A 22,652-nucleotide genomic window follows, 5' to 3' on the forward strand; every position below is an offset into this window, starting at 1 on the left:
ATGTTTTGAGTTGCATGAAGAAGTTTGGGAAATTGTGGCTTCTTGGAGTGTATTAAAAAGTAGGTGTCTCTATATGTCTCAGAGTAGCCTTTGAATGCCTCTTTTCTACCAATAATGATGATGTTAGAATAGGTATGATGTGACTGGATCAGGACCTTGAGGAGAACTGATAAATTGTGGGCTAGTTGTTAAGGGAGAGAAACTGAAAAACTGGACTCATCAATCCTAGAAGTAGAGACTATTGAGCAATGCTTTGCACAAAATTGATGTTCAATGTATTCAATTAGTAAAATAAATGGGCATAAAGTAAATACAAAATCGAATGTCAGTCAGCATGAGCATCAAGTTAATGTATTGAATGGACAACAGAGTTAAGAACACAGCGACTCAGTGTAGTGAGTACGCCTCGGTTAAAGCTCGACTCCATTCATTGTGGGTGATAAGTGACTAAATGGGACACTTGATTTCACCTTACCTTGAATTCCTCAACTGCAAAATAAAGGATAATAATGGCAACCACTTTATAGTGTCCTCACGAGTATTAAAAGAGTTAATATTTATAAATCTCTTTTAAAAATACTCTTGTGGAATTAGAGCTATGTAAGTGATTGCTATTATGATCTTTAAGCAAATGGTTGCAAACAAGGGTAGAATGTTACATTTGATGGAACTGTTAACTAGGTAATGAGCTATTTTAATGTTTTGTGGAAGTATTTTCTTTTATATTGGAAATAAGAATAAATTTAAATTTCTATATATTTACAAAACATACAACTATTCTGTACCTACAGTGTCATAATTTACTTTTTTCACTTAAACTATGTGAACATTTTTTCCATGTCAAAACATATAAAATTTTCTCCATTTTCATAGTCATTTAGAGTTAGGAAGGAACTTTGAAATTATTTATTTAACTTTTTCCTTCCATATCATGGATTAACTGTACTTCTTGAAAGAACTACAATTTTTCAGATTCCTTATTGCAATATTCAGTTTGCAGTCTTATATAATGTTCCATAATTAGTATCTGGTTCTTTTGTTGTTGTTTAGAGTGACTTCTCTCTTCCCAAAGGAATATAGCTCTTGCTATTAATTATAACCTGAGTTCTTTCTAGTGAATGAAGCCTAAATCTCTGTAATCACCTGAAATATAGCACATAGAGCAGTGGTAAAAGTAAATGTGGAGTAATATAATCTTTTAAAATCCAGTTTAAAATAATAAATTAAATACATATATTGACTTTTGTTATAAAGTTGTAAAAATGACAATTAAAATGGGGAAGGAGACTTCGGCAAAGAAGTCATTGAAATATAAATAGCATCTGGTCATCAGAAAGGGGAAAATAAAGCTGAATTCTCAGCCAGCATTGTTAAAGAGAGAAGAAATGTGATTTACATCATTGAATTTGCTCTCCACATTGTCCCACCATCAAAAGCTTAAGAACTTGCTGTACCAGGTACCTGCATAAATGCAGGAGAAGGCAAGACTAAAAAAACAAGGAGAATTAGCTGAAAATCTGTTTGAAAGAAATTAGACTGTGATCCTCTCTACTCGACTCTGCATAGTTGAGTGGTAACTCCTCCCATACTCCAATAGAAGATGAAAGTTTTATATTCTGGGTAAATGAGAGTGTTTCTGCCCAGGTCAATGTGAGAGGCCATAAATTAAAAGAGTAAATAAGTGACCATTGACATGATGAAGTTGAAATGTCTAGTACTCAGCCCTAGCCTCTTGCCATCCCACCCCAGGATGCTGGAAATGTAATATACATCCTCCAGGCATGAAAACAGAAAATACTTTTCTAGGGAATCTGGGGTGGGTAGGGAGAGAATCTTAAAACTACTGACATCAGAGGTCCCCAAGCAAATGGCCCAGGAAATCCTCATATAATGAGGACCACAGTTAACAAATCCCACCCCCAGGCATGGAATTTCCAAACAGCTTTAAGTCTTCCACTCTTAATATGAGCAGACAGCTATGGATCAGTACATAGTTATAAAATATCTGAGAAAGATGAAGAGGAAGAAAAAGAAAACCACATGGAAAGAAAAACACCTAACAGAGAGTGAAATTATCTTTGAAACTGTTTATTAATAATTTTGAAGTGATAAAACATACTATTGCATCCATGAAACAAGAATAGTTTGCATTAAAAATAGTTATCAAGCATAAATGAGCTCTTAGCAATGAAAGATCAGACAGTTGTGAGGGAAATATCAATGGGAGTTTGGAAATTAATCTTTCAGAAAGTAGAGCAAATAGATAATGAAAAGGAAATTGGGAGACAAAAAGAAATATATAGAGAGAATTATTCTGAGAGGTTCATCATTTGAATAATGAGTCCCAGAAAAAAGCGAAGAGTAAAAACAAAGAATAGTAATTATCAAAGAATTAAAACAAGAAATTTTCTCAGAACATAAGCAGAGAATACAGAGAGAACCAATTGGAAACTGACAATGGAGAAGGGATATTCTGAGATTACAGCTGCTGAGCAGATTCAGAAAGTAGCCTATTCAGATGGGAAAGGAAGAAACTCTTGGCAGAGATTTATTTTATAAGAGGAAGTGAATGAGATATATTGAGACAGATACACACTCTGATGAGAGTTCAGAGTGAATTAATGATAATATAAAAAAGAGATCAGACAAAAAAAATTACTATTCTTTGCTTTAAGGAAAACCAAAAGTGGTGCAAGAAAGGAAAATTACATAGTGTACTATATAGCTCAGCAGTGACTAAAATTCACAAGGTCATAATACCATAAACACTGAGTAGTGATTAAACTAAAACTATGTTGTAACTGTATTTGAGAACCAAGGTGATAAAAAATATGTTGTGTGTTTGTTCATATGTATGTCTTTGTGGTGGAGGTGAGTGAGGCTTAGCAGTATAGGAGAACTAAATCCCCATATTCCACAAAAGAAAGCAAATACTAAATGCCCCAAACATAAAAACATGAAAGAAAAAACATAAATATGTTATTTAGATTTATGAAAATATAGGAATATGTTAAAGTCAATGTAAGTTATTCTCTCTGGTGAGCAGGAAGTGAATTTGCAGGGCTTTGGGTGATATTTGTGTTTTAAAAAGAAATCTCTTGAAATCGTTTGATGTTAAATCATACACATAATTTTGATAAAACAAAATTATAGGGGAAAAGTGGATGGTTTTCTACAATTTTATAATTCTTGCAGATTCTTCATAACCAGATCTTAAGAACAAAATCACAGGTGGGGAAAATCCCTTCAGAATTCCTTTTACTTCTTTCTAAAAATTGTCCTCATTTTCTGCTGTCTTATGCAGAAATTTGAAGAAATACCATAAGAAAATATTACAGGAGTTCTATATCATTACCTTTACTACCATTTGTCCCAGAACTAATTACTTTAGGAAGAAAGGGTAAGAAACTCAAATATCTTTTTATAATAGGTAGGAGAAGTGGTTTACCTGACAACTATGCTACCTTGTGGTAGCACAGTAGTTTACCTGCCAACCTGACTTCACTTTGAAATGCATACATGAGGACAGGAATGTGGAGAGCAAAATATGTATATTAATATCACTCTGTGTTTAAATAAAACATGTAATCATCTATTAAATATCTTAAAATTTGTGACTGCCAATAACAAGTCTCTATATAAAAGTTAGCTACGAAATATCAATTCATATCTTGCATTCATTTTCTCTGTTCCCCATCCTCACCTTAATAGTGCTTATTTTGTTTTTATCATTCATTATAAAGTGTTATTTTTAAGAGACCAACAGAACCAAAGACAGTTTGGGGAGGTATATGTAAAAATATATAGACGCAGAGGCTGCATTTTCAATTGACTTTTTACAAGATAGCATCTTCTACACCTTTAATCGAGGTGTCACGTCATTGAAAACTGCTAGATGGTTTGTGTGCTACACACTAGATAACAACACATTTGCCATGAAGACTTGACTCTATTTTATAGAAGCTTTGAAAATCAGTCTTGACATTGATGCAAGGATCAGACTGAAAGAATAGAGGGAAAATGATTTTAAATGATTAAGACAACTTTGTAAAAATGTAAATAAAGTTCTTTTAATGGATATTTATTGAACTTTATATTTTATATGTTATAAAAACATATTATGTATATATAAATACATATATGTTTACTGAGTTTATTGAATTTTATAATATATGTAGCCAAAAATATGTTAGGTACTGGAAGCAAGGGACAGGACTTCAAAGAGCTAAGAAAGAATAGTTGAAAATATTAATATATACATAAAAAATTGTAAGAGTATAAAATTTCACATGTAATGTCTTATTTATTTAATTCTAGAAGGTGCATAACTTCTGAAAATACATTGCTTTAGAGCCAATAGAAGAAATATCACATTAAAATTAATAGACTTGTATTTTTTTCTCCAATATGCTGGACATTTGTTTATTCATTAAACTAATTTATTACAATTTCACAAATATTTTTTAAAGGCCTGCTATGTGATAGGCATTCTGCTAGCTGCTAAGAATAAAATAATGAAGGAGAGAGATTGATTTCTTCCCTCAAAGGCAGAATCTCAGATGAAAGACAGATAAATAGAGAAGCAATTATTAGAAAGTTGTAAATACCGTCAAAGGAAAGTAAGTCATCAGGACAGGAATAGATTCTTTGTAGACCTTAAATTTTAGAATTATAGAACTATAAAGGTAGAAAGAACTCCTGTGACCATCTAATTTTCTGCAGACCAGTAAACTGATACCTAGAGAGCATAACAGTGTAGGTACAGACAGAGAAAGACAGAACAACCAACCACATGCATGTTCCGACACTGCTGTAATGTGGTCTCCAGTTACCATTTGAAGATTTGAAGTGTTTAGCTCCATAGAGTTTAATCTTTTCTCTGCAAGGCATTCAATAATTATATAATTTTTGAAACAGAACTGCAAGGTGTATGGAAGAGGGTATACTTTGAATGAATAATTATTCAAAATAAAATATTAGCAATAGTAATAGGTTTTGAGAAGAAAACATTTAGTGAGTTTTACAAGTTCCAGAGAAGCAGTAAAGATAGTAAAGTGAAGGAAAGTACTCCCTATCCTCATTTTCCATGCCATATTTCATTTTTTTCTTCACAATAGCCTTTTGAGTGGAGTATAATTATCTCCATTTTACTGGTGTGGAATTGTAAATTTTGAGGAAAAAAAAAAAGTAGCTTTCCCAGGATCATAGAGCAAGTTATGGTAGAAATGGGATTTTAAAATAGCATGTTATATTAGCAATGTTTTGCTTTGTTTGTTTGTTCCTCTGCCTTAAAAAAAAATTTTTGGTAGGTAAACACCACTGTGTTAATTTGGATATTAAACATTACTGTTGCCCCAATGGAAAATTTTTAGGGTTTTATGATACAATGAAATATTCTTGAGAGCAGGACAATTAAAGAAAAAAGGGTCGGAGAATGAAAGAAGTTGGATAACTCTTATATTCCCTCCCCATAGAATTCATACAAATATCTTGGCTATAAATAATTCACAGAAAACCTAATCCATTGGTTCAAGGACTGATCTTTAAAGGAAACACCTTTGCTAAGACAGGCAGCTACTCCCTTTTCCATCTTTGGCGAATATTAATACTTAAAAAAATTACTCTTTTTCCTTTTGTCCTAAGAAGGAATTGATATTTTAATACAGAAGATTTTATTTTTCTGGAGCTTGAGGAGTGTCTCTGAGAAGGTAACCTGAGGCAGTGTTGAGGATGTTTGGGGGTGTATGGGAAAGAGAGATGGGAGCCTCAATGAGAGCAATACTTACATCGTCTTGCCTATTGTAAATCTGACTTTAAAGCATACACTTGGCTTTCATTATCATTACTTAATGCACTACTCCTCTCCCAAACCACAGTAAGTTTTCTAGGAGCTGTTTTAAGGAAGCATTAAGGTAGCATTTAAAATGTTCAACATGGCAACCTCGAGTGACTTTGAAAGTCTAGCTCTTGGATTGGGCATTCGGTCAGAAGGGTTAGGTAAGCAGAATTTGAAATCAATGATTTCTACAGATGTATGTAGGCCAGGCTTCCTCCAAATAACCCATTTACCAACATCACACACACACACACACACACACACACACACACACACACACACATACACACCTGTCCATAGTTTGTACATGTATAAGATTTCCAAAATTCCACTGATTCAGCTGAATGTTATGAATAAAGCATCTGATTAAAGCAATTGGCAATAAAATGTGAATAATTAACTGACACCATCCTCCTTAGAGGCATTTGCTTGCAAGAGGATTTGGTTAAGCACTCACTAATTGGAGGATCAGGAGAGAGCAGCAGCAATTTGGTTTACTGCTCCTGCTCTACATTTTCCTTTCTGGGTTATGTATTTTTAATCTAAAAACTCTCAGTTGTGTGTAATCTAAAAGTGTACTGCCTCCATAGCAATAATCATTAATACATTTTTGTCCATGATTTCCACAATTTCTTTTGCTCTCTATAAGCATGCTGTGCTCCTTTTTATTTTTGCTTTGTACCTTCTCACATATGGGATAGCCACAGACACATTTGATGGTTTCTTCCTTGACACTGACAATGCACTATGCTTCTTAAGTTCTTCCAGCTATCTAGTTATTCTTTATTATTATGACGGTTATTTTATTGAATGTTCACTAACTTAACACTCTCCTACAACCCAATTCAAGAAACAGAACATTGCCAACACAATGTTATTTCTTTGAAAAATGTTTCTTACCAAGAATAATAGTGTCTATCCTCCCATTATTTGTGGTGAAATCACTTTGTGTTTTGTCAGATATTTGATTGACAAGGTTAGAACAACCAAATGTGCCCAAGATGTTTCATGGACCAAAATAATTACAGAAAAAGATTGCTGCTATACTTCAGAAAAAAATTTAAAAGATGACATAAATTTTTGATGTAAAGTTCGTTGTTTCAAAAACTAGCAATGCAATAGAAATTGTGTATGCGGAGAAAAAAAGCTTTATTCATAAAAATGTGTATTAAAATAGTGACTTTTTAGGCAGATAATTTAATTTGGAGTGATCTGATTTGTGAAACATTGGAGACATTTTTTTTTCTGAAGATATGTTATTTTATTATAAAAATAATAATAAAATAGCCATTTGACTTACAGATCCTTTTGACTTACATTTTCTTGGAATGTTAAAAATGAACAAACATCCTTCTCAATTAAAATTGTATGCCTGGTATCTGTTTTATATGAAAGAAGCCTTTTATGTTTCACATTGATTTGATCAAAGCATATTGCTTGCCCTTTTGTATGCAAATACTTCTCAGGCTGATTTTCTCATCTGTGAGAAAGTTTATAAATCATTTTATACAATGTGCAGTAATTTACATTAGATATATAAAGGTAGAAGCCTAAACTGAAATATTTATGGTTAAAATAATGATAGTTTTTCTCATTTCAGTCCACGAATCCAGTGCTATATAACAGAATGTGTCCGTAACTTAATTGAGCACTTATTAGAGCCACTTTCTTATAAATTTGGGCTTCGTTTTAGATTATGTTCCTCAGGATTGCAGAGTATGCTTTGTTTCACCAAGTCAGTGTAAAGCTCATATTAGGCCTTTGATAACATGTTAAGTGATGGCAGTAGTTAATAGAATTCAAATTAATGGCAGATAATTCTTCGTTAGTGTTTCTACAAAAACCTGCTACATAAATTCTGATATTGAAATCTTTGGTAAAGAATAAACAGGTAACTGCAGAGCCAATCAAAAAATTTATTCACATGAAAAAATATAAATAGAAATATAATTTTTTATTTGACTTTTTACCTCTTAGCTCCTTTATCATTCATTTTAAAATATTATTCTATATAATTCTATATTATTTAGAGCCCTCTGGTTAGTCATATTTTATCAAAAAACAGGTTTTTTTGTGGTTGGTGTTGTTAAGTTTATTTTTTCTCTAAATCATTAGATATGGAGAAGTTAGTGGAATTCATTCTCTTTTTGTTACTGAGCTTTACTCTATTTTTTTCTAAAACTGCTCAGCTTCAAAGTCTTTTCATAAAACTTCTGTGAATAAAAAGTCCTTCTGGGAACACGGTGTTTTCACATTTATTAGGAGAGGTCTATAGGGTAACTTAAACTACAAACATTTTAATTAATAATGTTGATGTTTTTATTATTGCTGAACGGGTAACCTGTTTTTTTGTGAGCATGTAAGAAGTTGAGTTTCTTAAATAGAGTGCAGATTTCCTTCAGATTTACATGGGTGTTAATGAGGTCATTTATACTTCTAATGCTTACCCTGGGAGTTGTAAAGAAAGGCAGCTGTAAGATATATGTAAGGTGAGCTTTTAGCACCTAGCAAGTGTGAGGCACTGTTTTGCTTCTGGGATACAGCAATGAACAAGACCTATCAAATCCCAGGCCTCATGGAAGTTAGGAAGTTATATTTTTGATGGAAAAGCAGGCAGTAAACAATGAACATTGTTGACTGATTTCTGGTATTAAAAGTCTCGGAGAAAACTAAATTAAATAAGGTGATTGAGAATAATAGAAACCATTATTTTATATAGGATGGTCAGAGAAAGATATGATGATAAAATGGAATTTTGGCAGAGCCTTGAGTGAAGTTAAGAGGAAAGAAAACAGCAAAGCTAAAGGCCCTGAAGCAGGGAGAACGTTGGTGTGCTTGAGGAGAGTGGTCAGTACAGCAGTGACTACAGGGCGATTGATAGGAGATGCAGAAGGAGAGAAGGCCTGATGAAAAAGAGTTGGGTTCCATCCCACTTGCAATGGGATGTTAAGGGAGGTTTTAAGCTGAAGACAATACAATATGATTTATGTTTTAATAGGATTCCTTTGGCTGCGACACAGGAAATAGATTAGAGGGTTTGAGAGTGGAAGCTGGGTGCTGTGTTCATGGAGAGATGATGGTGACATTGGCAAGGGGGTTAATTTTCAGAGGTAGAAGGAGAAAAGACCAAATATGTTTTGAGCAAAAGCTTTCTTAATGGATCAGATATGAGGGTGAGACAAGGCACGAGCACAGACCAGAGTGATTCAAGAATTTTGGTTTGAGGAACTGAGTGAAAGCTGAGTGCCATATAAACAGATATGGAATTCTGATTTATTGATTTTTGAACAGTAAACTTCAAGGACATATACATCTATTATCAACAGAAATATTTGTATAACAAATCTTCGGTTTCTAATATTTCTGTGCTACAAAGTATCATCTTTGACTCATTCTAGAAAGATTATCTCGACTCTTATTTCCATTTCACCTCAAGTTTTAATGACCAAAGAGAAAGATATCATTTTTACCTATGAAATCATGAAGGAAGCCCTACTCTTCCTTCAGAGTCATTTCTATTACATTGTCTCAGGTGAGTTTGAGGCATAAAGAAAAGACTACATTAAAAAGTAAGGTCTGGAGATGTGGGTGAGAAATGTAGGCAGTAGTGTTGCAAATTGGTTAATTATGTCAGAAATTAATCTTCAATTTGCTTAATTTGACTTTATTTTTATTATTATTATTTTTTTAATTGAAGAACTAAGATGTTTTAGGTATCAGAACCTATACTCTTGGATCAGGCCAAGAAATAGTGACTTTTTTCTTTGCAAAGCTTTTCTTTTTATGCACCAGATTCTCTGGCATTCTGAATTAATAATAAGTCCGTCTAAATTAGATTTAGGTTGTGGGTAAGGGAAAACTTGCCTTACTCTAGGGGAGGCAATAGCTATTTTTACAGGAACCTGGATATTGTAAGTACTGCATATTCAGGGTGTTTGCACTAGTAAGTTATATTAATAGGTAACTTGATAACAAATTTCTAAGAACTGGGTCAGAGGGAAAGAATAAATTTGTCCCTTGTAAGTTTTGTAAGCAAAGTTAAAGATTGTATTTTCGTGGAGGATCTTCTTTATACTTTATGGCCTGACTCAGGAAAAAAGTTCTTGAAACATTAGGTTTCTTTCCTAAAGCTGATACTGCATGAAAACTTGTTTTAAATATTTTCAAACAAGATGATTATTAGATCTTTTAACACTGTTTTAATGTGGAAAAAGTCATATCCTTTTATCCCCTTCTCTGAAGGCCTTGAAGAAGCTATTCATTCATGTAACCATCACCAGTGGGGTGCTATAAGGTGCCAGCAATCATTGCGCCAACAGTCCTTACCCAGCAACCAGGGAGACATTTGGGAAGATCTCATTTCCTACATCAGGATTCATTGTGTTTTTATAGACCTATGGAAAAAGGTATCCTGCCTATTCAGCATTCCTGTATCCCAGAAAGAGCGTGTGACTATCGATCTCCATCAATATCATCCACTTTGGACTTTCCTCAAACACTAACTGCTCCTAAACATTTTCTGCTAAAATAAATTGTATACTTCAGCTTTGGTTTTTGGAACACCTATGTTGTAATAGAGCTATTGTCTCTCCAGAATGGCTTTTTTCTCTTATAACCCCATTTTCTCTGACTGCACTATTGATTTTCCACCTTTTTTTTTTTTTTCTTGACTCTTGTACCCAGGCATTGGCATTGGTAAAATCCTTGATCTCTGAGGCCATTTCTAGGCCTTCATATCTGGCTTGAGACCAGGTGATGAAGCTGAAAACTGTTAGTTCTTCTTGGCATGAATCAAGGCAAATAGAAAGCAAGAGACAGGAGGGAATAAGACATAAATTGCTCTTTATTTTTCCTTTCAGAGAACTGCAATAAATGTTTCCTCTCTGCAAAGCTTCCAGATAATTCTGCATGCAGAAAAAAGGCACATCACAAGCAACCTATCCTTTGCATTGCCCACATTTTTCCTTGTCTCAATTATTCCCTCCCACCTATTCCTTACCTTCATTTCCCTGGGCTTTCCCCTCCCAAATAAACTGTCAACACTCTAATCCTTGCCTCAGGCTCTGCTCGTTTTAAAAGACCCAGTCTAAGATAGATGACACCATTAGTCTATTCATTTAGCAAAGATTGTGGGGAATAGAAAAGTTCATAAGACCCCCTTTAGCCTACATTCTTTGAATTGCTATCAATTGTTCACATTTTTCTTAATATGATTAGTTCTGAAAAACAAAACAAAACAAAAATTTCTTTTTCAGAAGGCATAGAATGCCTTCTATAATTATCTTCTATAATTATTCCAGGATTTTTTCTTCCTAGTCAAAACTTACAAGTAATAAATGTATCATAAATGAATACATTCAGTGAGTGTATAAATAGTGAGATTTCACTAATAAGCATTTTGGCACGTCACAGTATGTAATAAAGCAAAAATTATTTCGTGGCCTGATATGGATACATAAGATTTATGTCATTGTCTTCTCTTTATTTCCTTCTCAAATCTTAAGTTAACTTTGGAAAGTAAGAAATTCGAAAGACAGTGTTTTAAATGATGCTTGAAGCTTTTCTCTTTCAGATACTTAATAAATATCATGCAGTCTTTAAAATCAATAAGATAATGAAGAAGATTTTGATCATTTTAATATAGGCTATATTTATATAATTAGGTATCATAATTACATGTTCAAATGATTACACATATGAACACTAACTTCTTAATGAGAGACAATTACGCTAACTCTGTAAATATACAGTAATTGACTGAAATGACAAAATCAAATAAATATTTCCTTCAAAGGAATGTTAGGGAAAATAAAAATGTATATTTATTATAAGTACCTTTTGATAAAATCTAGCATTTCTATGTATTAAAAATTTGATGTGAATTGTATTCATTTTGTAGTGAGACTCATAACAAGATTACATCTTACCTGAAATAATAACTATATTAATTTATTAGAAGAGATCTTTTTTTCATGAATTGTCATAGTAACATCACGGATTATATGTCATTTCCTAATACCTAATAAGTTCAGGGTACATTTATCTCCTTTTGGTTTTGTATCCTCAACATGTACTATTGCCACAAGTATTGACAATTGAAGGTATTTGATTTCTTAGGGCTTCTTGACATACATTTGGAATAACGAGATCATAAGTCTTTATAATTTTCTTTACTTGATAAATGCAACACATGAAAACCACTGATGATAAAGTTTCAGATATGTTCATACCTAAATTGATAGTTGAGAAATAATGTCTGCAATTTACCTCACGTTGTTTAATGTTTTTACTATCATACCAGAAGACTTATGATTATAGTTTCATGTATACGCATACACATAACATAAAATATAAAATTATATACTGAATACACACACACACATATTATTGGGAAAGTATTCAGTAATTATAGAAGGCTGGCTATTGTACCTCTGTCACTTACTATGTTATTTTGGTTTTGTCATCTAAATGTATAAAATGAAGTTAGCGAAAAAGAAAGAGATGACTAAATAAGATATTTTGAAATGCTGTGTGTATTGGCTTTAATTTGAAATGACCAGGTAGCAAAAACATTTTAGGGTTTATCCTTCATAGCTCAGGGGACAATAGGCTGAAGTAGTTTTATCTGTGTCACCTATTTTCATAAATTACTTGACTTCAAAGTATGAGGCTAATGGTGAGATTCATTGATAGGGGCCCTACGTTATGATTTTAAAAAGGTTTCAATTCCCCCAACCATAGAGGTGGGAATAACATGTTCTCAAAAATGTCTCAATGTGAGTATGAGTTAAAACTCATGTATGCTGTTAGGTCAATATTTTCCCCTTTAGATAAGAAACACTGTGTGGTTTCTTTTATAAACTTTTAAGAAATGTAGTTTTTCTGTGCTTCGTACCTCATTTTTTAGAGCAGCCTCTGGTTTGTATTTTATGATTGACAATCCCTCGTTTATGTTCTCCACATGTTGTCTTTTCCATGACACTTCACATTGTACACTCCATATCATATGAAAAGTATTTAAAGGTAGATTTAATAACATAGCAACTGAGACCTAAGGGTGCAAAGCCTGACTTTTGTTCTTTAAAGTTAAAGACAATATAAAACTGGAAGGCGACCAAGTCTGGGGCTCATGCAACCCACCTCGCTCAGCCAATAGACCAACACAGGAGTTGTGCTATTTAGAATAAGCATTTATTGTCAGAGCACTGGTGATCTGAGAAGGCAGCAGGTTAACACCTTCAAAACTGCCTTGCCTGCTCAGTCTAGCTTAGGGTATTTAAGGGGAAATTTGGGCATTATTCCAGGGACTACGTGATGGTCGGTGGGGCTATCGTGTTTCAAGGAGCCATTCCTTTGACAACGTGTTTTTCTAGTGGTGTTAGTAACCCAGGAACAAAGATGGGAATAGTCTGGAAAGAATACTAGACCAAAGGATTGTGATCAGTAAGCGTAAAGGTATTAATCACTAGCTTCATGGCAGTTTTCTATAGCAGAGGATGTTCTAAGCTCTGTGTCAAGCACTGGGGACAATCTATTGTTTTGTTATAGAGCAAGGAAAATTGAAGCCAAAGGCACCGTGAGGCCTCTATTAGAGGAGTCCTGACCGGGCCCTTCTTCAAATATATTGATGCAAATTAAATATATTTCTTCCATATGCTGGCTCAAAAACTAAGTTGGTGGGAGGGAAAGTAAACAAAACTTTTTTTTGTAAGGATTGTATTATGACATTGTGATATATCAATTTTATAAGTATTTCGCTTATATTTCACTTGAAAGTTTAGTTTTTCATATGCAGTTGATTATAAACACTGTGAAATAAGCATATATATCCGGATAACACTAAGTATTCATGAGTTTTTGCGTAGATATTGGTATTTACATCTATATGTGAACTTGAACATAATTTACTTTTAAACAGCAAATATTCATTTTTAAACTTTAAATTTAAATAATTTATTGAAATTAAATAAACCAATACTTAAAGTACTATGAAGCTCTTTTATAATAGGGCTTACCTTAAAGTGCAGATACATTAAAGTCTTTATGAATCATGCAAAGTAGCTTCAGCGTATTTTATGCAGCTCCTAATAATGTTTCTATTTAGCAGAATATGAGTTCTGATTGTTTACATTCTGTTAAAGGTGTCACTTCTTTCTTCAGTTACCAGTTACCATCATTCTTCTTTCTCTCATTAAAATTATAGGATTGGAATACATCATTTAAACTTGAGCACTGATGATACTTAGGGAACCAAGACTTTGTATCAGTATGCTAATTACAATGGGCACTTAGATTTCATGATGCTCATTCATATTTGTGGAATAAGTATTGTTGTCTCCAGCAAATACTAATACAGATAAATCCTAGAAGAGGAGGAGCATGCATTTGGAGAAAGGATGCCCAAAGTGACATAGCACTGACCTTACTTCCACTTTTACTTTGCTAGGCCTGGCTTTGAAGGTGAAGCTGATAAAGGGCAGGTGAGAATGAGGAGAAAAAGGGTTCAGTTGCAGATAACAGAATCTATTCTAGCTAACTTAAGCATAAATGGATTAATCTAGGTAATTAATTCATTACAAAACTAATTGTAAGGGCTGAAGAAGGCTTTAAGGCTGGGCTTACAGAAATTATTCCCAGAATAACTTCACAGACTTTGTCCACTGAGGGAATTGCTTTTCCTGTTAGAATCACAAGTAGTTTTTCCAACCAGTAGCCTCAAGAAACGTGTACCTTACTAATAGAGAAATTGAGACGTGTACTCCAGAACTGCTGGGCCTGTTTCATAACCATGCTTACTGTAATTCTCACCTATAAAAATTGATTCCTTGCAAAATACCTCCTTTGAAACTTAATTCGTTTTTGAATTGTTATTGATAAAACCCAAATCCTGTCAGCGACCTTAGTGCAAAAGAGTCTGGTAAAGGTAGTTTTTATCCTTCTGATATCTGAATTATAAGAAGGCATCCAAGTCAAAAGTTTGAAGAGATGATAAGTAATCAGTAAACTATATACATGGTCATATAGGAAAATGTATCGACCACTTATCCCTGTAATCCATTTGATCTTTACTATATTTGTACAAAAGTCAAAATCTCTAACTTGCTATTGAAAATGTCTTAAAGCTACCCAAATTATATCTATCTATTTCCCCTTGTTTGTGAAAACCACTGTCTTAGGGCAAGCTTCTCTGTAGACCTCCTCTTTTAACTTTAAAAATTCTTCCTTCTCTTCTCTTTGCCCAGCATAAAAATTCAAACATCTTTTATTTATTTTTTCTTGTCTCAGGAATGCACAGTTTCAGGAATCCTGGTGATACTATACAAGATAATTTTGTGCTTTATTCTTTATCTCTATTTCAATTAGGAAAAAAAAAAACATTCTAGTAGGAATATAAACATGTGCAGAAAATGTTACAGAAGGAGAGTCAAGTTGAATAATGTGTGCTCTCTTTACTAAGAGTTAAAGCAACTAACCATTTCCATTTGCTCTTGGAGAAAGATCCTTTGAACTAACTTGAATTAAAGCCATCAGAGAGTAAAAACAGTCTGCGATTTCAGATAGAGCGGGACCTCGATCTAGCTCCCCCATATACTATATGTGGGATCTTGGGAAAATTATTTTACTGTCTTCAGTGTCAATTTATCATCTGTAAAATGGAGATATAGTATATAATTGATAAGATTATTATGAAGTTTAAATAAGATACTTAAACATTCGTCAGAGTAAGCCTTTAACAAATACCTGCTACTTTCAATAGAAATAGAGTCATGCAGATGCTTGTCAGAATCTTGGAACCACTATTTACTAATTGTATGGTCTTGGAAAAGTTAATTAACTTTTCTGAATCCCAGTTTAGTCATCTGCAAATTGAGGATAATATTATTAACTTGTAGGATTGTTATAAAGATAATTATGCAAAAGTATCTAGTTCAGAATCCAACACACTATTAGTTTTCATTTCCTCCCTTTCTAAGCTTTATTCAAAATTGAAACAACTTTATAAATTCTTACAATATTTAACTCTGACAATAATTTAGTGAGCTGAAGTGTTTTAAATGTGTGCAAGATTAGCATATTGTTAATGCTGTCTGATTGAAGGGTCTTGAAATTGGGCCATGTGCGTGAACATTTAAAATGGACCTTTGTCATGTATATTATTTATGAAGCCTCAATTTACTTTTGCTTGCCTTCTTGTTGGTAGCTCTCAATCATCTGGATGTTGAATTGAGTTTAAGTCTAATTTGACAGTTTATGACAGGGGTCCCCAACCCCTGGGCTGTGGACCGGTTCTGGTCTGTGGCCTGTTAGGAAACGGACCACACAGCAGAAGGTGAACAGCAGGCCAGAGACCAAAACTTTCTATGTATGTGCAACTGTTCCTCAACTCTATCATCACCACCTCAGCTCCATGTCAGATCATCAGTGGCAACCACTGGTTTATGAATACAGGTCATAGGTACCTCTTAATGTTGCAAGATACCCATTAAATGTGTTATTGTTCTTATTTTTCTAAAAATTGCTCAAACAGGTCTACGGCCACATCATCCTGAAGAAGCCCAATTGCATCTGATCTTGGAAGCTAAGCAGGGTCGAGCCTCGTTAGTACTTGGATGGGAGACCACCTAGAAAGGCCAGGTGCTGTAGGCATAAAAAAATAAAAAAAATAAGGGATTGTAAACTGACAAGGTCCTTGCAATCTGTGAGGTCCACCAAGGGTTGCCTTGCCTAACATAAATAAATAAGTAAATAAGTAAATAAATAAATAAGTAAGTAAATAAATAAATAAATAAATTGCTCGGATATTTTAGGGGTAAGGTGTCAGGTAAAGATAATTCCATAAAATTGAAAATGTACCCTTAAGAATTGAAGTTGTTAATTTCTCTTTCTATTTTCAAGTGCTGAGAAAAATGCAAAGGGACAAATATTCACTTGAAAATATTGTCTTAACCCAATTTAATCTAACTTTTTTTGATATTTTATATAAATTATTAGAAAGCATGAAATAGAATTGCACAGAATTATTTATTTGGCAAAATCTGGCTAAATGTATCTGTTAGAATGTTAGAATACCACAATTACAAACATCTCCGTCAAGCCTAATGCCAAAAGACGTTCTCACTTTTCCATAAGTTTTATGATGTTTTTTAAATACCTTAAATAGCAAAAGTTCATTTAGTTGTCTTATTAATAAATTTAAATACAGCTATAGTAGAGTACTGTCTTGGAGTGAGCTGAATAGAGCAATTTATTTTTTATTACATTCCAATGTTCTGCAGTGACTATAAGAACTTAATTCAGATTATATTTTTATAAAAAAAATCATTAAAGAAATTACTACTTCACTTTTAATCAGATTGATAATGATGGTGAAAAAGTACCCATAAGAAATACATAAGGAAGAATATGGAAAGCTGTTCAGTAGCAACACTTTAAAAAAATTCTTAATTTGTAAAATTTTGTAGTAAAATAAATATTGATTATTAAGTATAAAAATGCTAAGTTTAAATCACGGAAGTCTTTTAAGTCTGGAAAAAATATTATAGTGAAACTTTGCCACCCTCTTGTACTTAGTCACTCAAATTACCGAAAGAAAAATGTGTCAGAATACATGCCATCAAAGCACCTTCCCCTTCATAAAAACGACATATTGATGATTAAGTCATGAAGCTCCAATTTGATGCTTTATTTATTTTTTAACCAATAGTTTATTCTTTCTGTCATGAACTGGCATTCAAAGCTTTTGGATGCTTTAAACATAACATTTCCGAAACATGCAACTTATTTCCTTGGGTACTTCTAGTTGTTTTTCAAGGGTACTACTTTTATTATTTTGCATTTGGAAAACAGATTGGATCTTCTATTTATAGGATCTGCAAATGTTAAAATGGATGCTTTATTACATTTTGTTTAATTTAATTTTTTTCATGACAAATTGTGTTTACCTACTAATTACTGAATGCAGAAACAGTTGTAGCTTAAATAAGATAAGCATAAATTCTGCCAAGAAAATAAATCTAGATATTGAGAGTATTGAGATAGTATGATGACTTTATGTCATGGGGAACCCATCCTTAGCATATGACTTTTACCTTGGAGTTTGGTCCACAGTCTAGGATGGGTCCTGGAGCACCAGTGTTCACATTTGATAACGAGAAAGAAAAGGGAAAAAGATAAATGTGCTCACGTCCTTCTCTTTTACGGAGCTTCTTCAGAAGGCTCACATAACACTTCTGCTACAATGTATGTATACATGTGCGCAGGAAGTGTTAACCTGGCAGGCCTGAAAATACCAGCCTTAAAAAGGCCTGCTTGCAATGTTGGCCCTACTTCAGTTGGCATCTGGGAATTTGGATTTCAGAAAGGGTCCTACTATTTTCTATCTAAGTATATAGTTCACTGTGTCTAAATTGGTTTTACAAACAGTAAACTTGACACCGAACACTTACTATACTATTGGGAGTCGGAATTTTGGTATATGCTAAGCAGGAGGTACCTATGTGAACAGCCCCTAAGAAAGCTAAGTCTCTAATGAACTTCCATGGTAGATATTTCACATGTGTTGTCATAATTTAACAGAGGAAATTAAGTGCCTCCTGTGTGACTCCAGGAGGAGGGGACTCTTGGAAGCTTGTGCCTGTCTTCCTCCAAATTTTGCCCTATAAATCTTTCCCTTTGTTAATTTTACTTTATATCCTTTCACTGCAATGTATCATAGTCACGAGTATGACTACATGAGTCCTGTAAGTCCTCCATGAGTCATCAAACTCATCGCTGTATATTGTGGGAACCTTGTGGAATGGGATTTTATCTAGTTTATGTTTTCATCTTCAGGGGTCATAAAAATCCCTGGCAAACATGAAAGTTCAGTGAATGACTATGTTACTACTTCTCAAATTATAGCACAGATTTTAAAGTCCATCACAGATATGATAATTTTTTTTTCTTTTTTGGAATTAAGATTAATAATATGATTTTGTGCTTTTATTGATATTCTCTTTTCAAGGTGACTGCAAAGTTTTGGGTCTGAATGACTGAAAGGTTAGAGTTGCCATTAACTGAAATGGGAGACTACGAGAGCTGTTTTAAAGGGGAGCTCAAGAGTTCATTTTGAATATGTTACATTGGAGATGGAGGGCAGGTGGTGTTGCCAGAACACTGTGATTCAGGGAAAAGGCTTGAACTATAAATACCATCTTAGGAGGTATCATCACATATATAATATTTAAAACACTGAAGGGGATGACTGTGGAAGAGAGCGTAGATAGAAAAGGACCAAGCTTTAAGGCATTCAACCATTCAGTGGTCAGGGATGTGCGTAGAAACTACCAAAAGAGACTATGAATGAGAGGCCAATGAGGAATCAGCTAAACAAATCTCTTTACTTTCACCTCATGAAAAAATTGGAGAATATATTTCACATTTTTCCTATTTTTTTATAGCTTATATGAAATGTAATTCTTAAAAATTTAGGTTATAATAAAAATGAAGTCAAATCCATACATCTCAATTATATTTGAATATATTTAGCACAGTGTTTGATATTTTTATACCAGCTGTATTGTACTGCTGATTCAATTGGCAATCTAGGTCTATTCTAAAACTTCAGTGGTTTTATGACGGAATAATTCACAACTCAAATCACCTATTCTAATTTTGTTTTTTGTTGTTGTTAGTTTTCTCTATTATTGCCAGTTCTTTTGAATGAATTTATCTTTATAAATTTACTATTTCTATTTATCAATGTTTATTTTTGTCCTATCTAGTGGTGCTAATTGCCAATTCAATAACAATCTAAAATTTGACACTAGAAAGGTATTGTTTGATATTTCCCTCTAATTTTACCAACCCAGGTTCAAAATATAATCTTATGCTTATAAAGAGTAGTAGAGAAAATATTTAAATATATTACTATAAATTCATTAAATATCATAGAATCGAAACAGAAATCTGGGCATATTTCAGAGTGAAAACAGATAAATAGAGTCAACTTTCATTTGAAGCAATATGTATTAAAGGAGCAACATCATAATTAACTGAAGCTCATTGCTGTATATTGTGGGTGCCTTGTGGAGTGGGATTTTATCTAATTTCTGTTTTCTGGTCAGCAGAATTATAGTACTAGGAATCCACTCAAGCAACAATGATTCTCTTTATTACTATTATGTTCCAGGCTCAGTGCTTTGGGCTGGAGATATCGAGATCAAGAACAGTCCTTGCTGTAATGGCTTACAGTTTATTAAAGGCAAAAGAGTTATTTGGTTCTTTCGAAATAGAACTTGAGATGAGAATTCATGTGCATGTGACTTATAAAGGAAGTGCTCTTAGGAGAAACTACTAATAGATCAAGATAGCAGGAGAGAAAAGGGAAGAAGCCAGGGAAAGGTGTCATTTTAGGAGATTAGCTTCAGCCTAATCCTGCAAAGAAACTCTGCAGTATAAATTATGCTTCTGCTTCATAATCTGTCCTAACTGGAGGCAAGGGAGTTGGAATTTTATATCCACACTAGTTATTCTTTGGCTAGGACCCACCGGGTGGAGAGAAAAGTCCCAAGCATTCCCAAGACTGCCTCTGAGAGCAAAGTGGCTCCACAGCCCAGAGACCTTTTTCTATGAGAAACAGGGAATCCCGGGGAAGTACATGTAAGATGGATAAAGGGACTCAGAGAATGAGGCAGAACACCAGTTATTTGCAACAACACATAAATAGCTAATTTATATAACATGTGATGAGTACTTTCATAGAGGGAACTGCGGGGTGCTATGGCAACAAAGAAGATGGCATGTAATAGAGCTTTATGGGAGAGGGGATGATATCTAACGAAATTACTTCTGGAGGATCAGAGGGAGTTAACTAGATAATAAGCGAAGGAAAAAGGGAGAACTTTCAGATGAGAAGACCTGTGTACAAAGGCACAGAGTCACATGATCATGGAAAAAACTATAGCTATAAAATAGGGAAAACATTTTTTCCTACTTTTTAAGCCTGTCCTGGGATTAAAATCAGATGATGATTTTTGTAAACTTTTAAAGAAGTAAAATTCTGTTACTTGTTGGAGTTCATAATTAATGTCTTAATTACGCTACAAAACAAAACCCTTCCACAAGGCAGCCTACATCAACCCCCAACATTTTGTATTTATAAGCTAAGCAATTGCACCAAGATGTTTACTGTTCAGTCACCTTCGATTTGAAATAATGCTAGCAAGCCCTGGTGTAATGCTCCACATACATATAGGAAGCACGACACTATTAAAGATAAACCCTAATTTTATTTTGTTTCTCTTACTGTGTATTCGCACAAGAAAGTTGAGTGAATGCTTCAAAGTTTAAGTCCAAAGAAAAGCTACAGCCAAAAAAAAAAAAAAAAAAAAAAAAGATTAGAAAAACTAAAGTCTCTGCTTTTAGGCGTATCTAGTTTCAGAAATATCCATCCTCACCCCATGATTTTCCTTTTGTTTCCAACGCTTTTACCATGATGATTCCGTCTCTTTCACCATTCTATCCTCTGGCTAGTGAGAAGACCCCTTGTTGATTTTAAGTCTCTCCCTCTCTCTCTCTTCCCCCGACCCCCTCTCCATCTTCCTCTTCCTCTCCCTCCGTCTCTTTCTTTCTCCTCTCCTCTCTTTTATATGGTGATTTTTTTTTTCTGAGCTTTTTATTTACACTATACATACTGAGAAATTATCACACTGTGATCATATATCCGATAATAACTCTAATTTCTAGAAATCTTTTAAAGATATAAATTATATTGCTATTAGCAGTAGTAGCATTAGTTATGTTAGTAGTGATATCTAATATTCTGGGCATATTAGAAAAATGTAGTGTTTTATGCATAGAGTATAGACGTTTTCTTGTTAAAATTTTATTGCTTTGTCAGACAATTGTGGTTCTTTCTATAAAATTAGATTTAGAAACAAGCTTGACATTTTGCTATAATTTACAATAGACTGATACAATTTATTGAAAATTGAACCTGCGTGATCTGGAGTCCTGTGCCATTCAGAATTCTATTTATTGTATTAAATAATTCAAAGAGAACATATTTCCTCTGTTATTTTTCCTGATATTAGTTCAGGATAAGAAGATAACCTTTTTTTTGAAAGTATAATGAGCAACATCTACTCATAATCGCCTACTGTCGTAGATATTCTTTTATACTCTCTCAGGCTGGCACTCTGTAACTGTCTTTGTTTAGCTCCCAGAGGCTGTGGTGGCAAATCATCCCAATGATTATAGCAGATTAGACAAGATAATGTTTATTTTACTCTTCTGGTTTTCTTATACTGAAGCAGAATCTTCTTTCAAAGTACAAACAAGACTGGGACAAAGCTCAGATTTGTCTCTACAGATTGATCTGAGTGTATATGGCAACCAATAAAAAGTAACTTCGATGAACAAATCTTCACTCACTAGACATCAATTCAAGTGTCATGTTCTGTGACCTAAGAGAATCTCTGTATTGTTTCTTCAGATTAAGTAATGAGAAAGTATTTCCTAAATTCTAGTTTAGGAATTTTCTTTTTTTCTGTTCATGTTACGCTCATGGAAAGTTGCTTAATGTCATTGTCACAATTTAAACACAATCATATTTAACAATGCAGCATATTTGAAATCAGATTTCATTCCCACTGTGGGACTTGAAGTTGTCCCAAATATCCCTTATCCTCTATTTCTGGAGTTATTGAAACATCAGATTTTAGCAGGAGGCTGGGAGGGAAGTACCATGCTAGGTAAGGAAAACATTTCCCAGTCTTCCTTATAGCTAAGTATATGTCTATAACTATACAATCTAAGCAGAAGCGTCACAAGGCAG

General features: G+C 33.6%; 1 protein-coding gene and 1 pseudogene across 3 annotated transcripts in view; both read left to right on the top strand.

Moving 5' to 3' along the window:
• Window positions 1-22,652, top strand: part of MDGA2 (MAM domain containing glycosylphosphatidylinositol anchor 2) — a 773,979-nt gene that overhangs the window by 375,261 nt on the left and 376,066 nt on the right. The window lies entirely within an intron of this gene.
• Window positions 16,365-16,483, top strand: LOC118601520 (annotated as a pseudogene).

This window comes from Rousettus aegyptiacus, unplaced genomic scaffold (assembly GCF_014176215.1).
Source record: "Rousettus aegyptiacus isolate mRouAeg1 unplaced genomic scaffold, mRouAeg1.p scaffold_m13_p_3, whole genome shotgun sequence".
NCBI classification, from domain to species: Eukaryota; Metazoa; Chordata; class Mammalia; order Chiroptera; family Pteropodidae; genus Rousettus; species Rousettus aegyptiacus.